Source organism: Calonectris borealis, unplaced genomic scaffold (assembly GCF_964195595.1).
Source record: "Calonectris borealis unplaced genomic scaffold, bCalBor7.hap1.2 HAP1_SCAFFOLD_172, whole genome shotgun sequence".
Taxonomy (NCBI): domain Eukaryota; kingdom Metazoa; phylum Chordata; class Aves; order Procellariiformes; family Procellariidae; genus Calonectris; species Calonectris borealis.
In genome coordinates, this window is record NW_027441558.1 from 70,001 (window position 1) to 72,500 (window position 2,500).

Sequence of the window (2,500 nt, forward strand, 5' to 3'; positions counted from 1 at the left end):
CCGAGGGAAAGCCGCGGCAGGCTCGACTCCCCCGGTCTTCCAGCGTTCGAGTGCCGGCCACCGGTACCGGTCTTTGCCCTGCGCCCCGGGGAACCGCTTACCCCGGGGGAGGAGAAGGCCGAAGAAGACTAAGAGGCACCGCGCCTCACCCGTGCCATCCCCGGGTAACGGGGGCCGGGAAAAGCCGCTCAAGGCTCGACGCCCGCGGCCACTTGCCTTCGGCTGCCGGCCGCAGGGACCGGCCGCCCTTTTCTTCCCACTTGCGCGGGCTCCAGCTTAGGGCTGGAGAAGTTTGGAAGGGCGAGGCGCCGCCACCTCGCCCGTACGAGTGCAGACCTTCCCAGCGAGCCCTCCTGCTACCAGGACTCGCGCCAGCAAAAAAGAGGACGAGGCGCCGCCGCCCCGCCTGCACCATCACCGGGCCCTCGGGGGCCGGGGCAAGCCGCGGCCGACTCGAGACCCCCCGGCTGTCTGCATTCGGCTGCCGGTGTTTCTGCCCGCTTCGCGGGCTCCAGCTTAAGGCCGGAGAAAAAGGACAAGGCGCCGCCACCTTGCCCGTCTCCATCACACGGCCCTCGGCAGCCGGCGGCAGCCCTGGTGGGCTGGGCACTCGCGGGCACCTCTGCCCCGGAACGGTGCCAGCACCCGCCTTTGCCATCATCGGGCCCCCCGGGGCCGAGGGAGGCTCGGCTCCCCCGGCCTTCCAGCGTTCGAGTGCCGGCGACCGCCACCGGCCGCCGGTCTTTGCCCTGCCCCGCGGGGAACCGCTTCTCCCGGGGGAAACGAGGACGAGGCGCCGCCGCCTCGCCTGCACGCCGCAGTCCCGTCACCGGGCCCGCCTGACACCACCAGCTGCCCGCGGAGGGCTCGCACCGGTGAAAACGGGACGCCGCCGCCCCGCCTGCGCCGTCAGTTGGGCCCTCGGGGGGCCGGGGGGGGAAGCCGCGGCAGGCTCGGCACCCCCCGGCCGTCTGCGTTCGGCTGGCCGGGAGCCGGCCGCCGCTCTCTCCGCCCGCTTCGCGGGCTCCAGCTTAAGGCTGGCACAAAGGGACGAGGTGCCGCCAACCTCGGTCGTCCCACCAACCGGGCCCTCTGGAGCCGGGAGTAAGCCGCGGCAGGCTCGACGCCCCCCGGCCGTCTGCCTCCGGCAGTGACCTTCACCATCACTGGGCCCCGGCTGGGTGCGTTCGAGTCTTTGCCCTGCCCTGCGGGATCCGGCCTTATGCCTCGTGCCGGTCGGCAACGGCCGCCGGAGCCGGCCGCCGGCTCCGGCTCTCCGCAGCTCCCGACCCCTCGGACACGCTGGGCTGGCTTGTCGGGCAAGCGCTGGGAGATGGCCGGACCGAAGAGACTGGAAGCTGGGCCGGACCACCGAGGGAACCGCCACGACGGCCGCCGAGCACCCCACTTTGCTGGCAGAACCGCGGGCCTTGCAGCCGCTGACGAGCGCTGCTCTGGAGACGAGTCACGGCTCGCTCCTATAGTACGGACCGGCACGTCCCCGCCGCCGGCAAGCTCCAAGAGCGGCGCCTCTGCGCACCGGGGAGGCGCGCCAACCACGCCGACTTTTACGATGACGTAACTGGAGGCAGCGAAAAACAGCGACCCCTTCGGCAGCTCCGACGAAGCAGCGGGGACAACACGTCTACCCCTCGGCCCCGGCAAGGCGACCAAGTCCCGCCGGAGCCGGGTAGACTTGGCCGCCCTTATCGCCGGACGCTACGCAACCAACAAACCGCGGTCGCCGGGTACCGCAGGCGGCCCCACGGGCTCCGAAAAGGGGTAGACCTGACGGCCGCCGCCGAGCCCGGAGCCGGGTAGACCTGACGGCCGCCGCCGGCCCCGGAGCCGGGTAGACCTGACGGCCGCCGGCGGCCCCGGAGCCGGGTAGACCTGACGGCCGCCGCCGGCCCCGGAGCCGGGTAGACCTGACGGCCGCCGCCGGCCCCGGAGCCGGGTAGACCTGACGGCCGCCGCCGGCCCCGGAGCCGGGTAGACCGGACGGCCGCCGCCGAGCCCGGAGCCGGGTAGACCTGACGGCCGCCGCCGGCCCCGGAGCCGGGTAGACCTGACGGCCGCCGCCGGCCCCGGAGCCGGGTAGACCTGACGGCCGCCGGCGGCCCCGGAGCCGGGTAGACCTGACGGCCGCCGCCGGCCCCGGAGCCGGGTAGACCTGACGGCCGCCGCCGGCCCCGGAGCCGGGTAGACCTGACGGCCGCCGCCGGCCCCGGAGCCGGGTAGACCTGACGGCCGCCGGCGGCCCCGGAGCCGGGTAGACCTGACGGCCGCCGCCGAGCCCGGAGCCGGGTAGACCTGACGGCCGCCGCCGGCCCCGGAGCCGGGTAGACCTGACGGCCGCCGGCGGCCCCGGAGCCGGGTAGACCTGACGGCCGCCGGCGGCCCCGGAGCCGGGTAGACCTGACGGCCGCCGCCGAGCCCGGAGCCGGGTAGACCTGACGGCCGCCGGCGGCCCCGGAGCCGGGTAGACCTGACGGCCGCC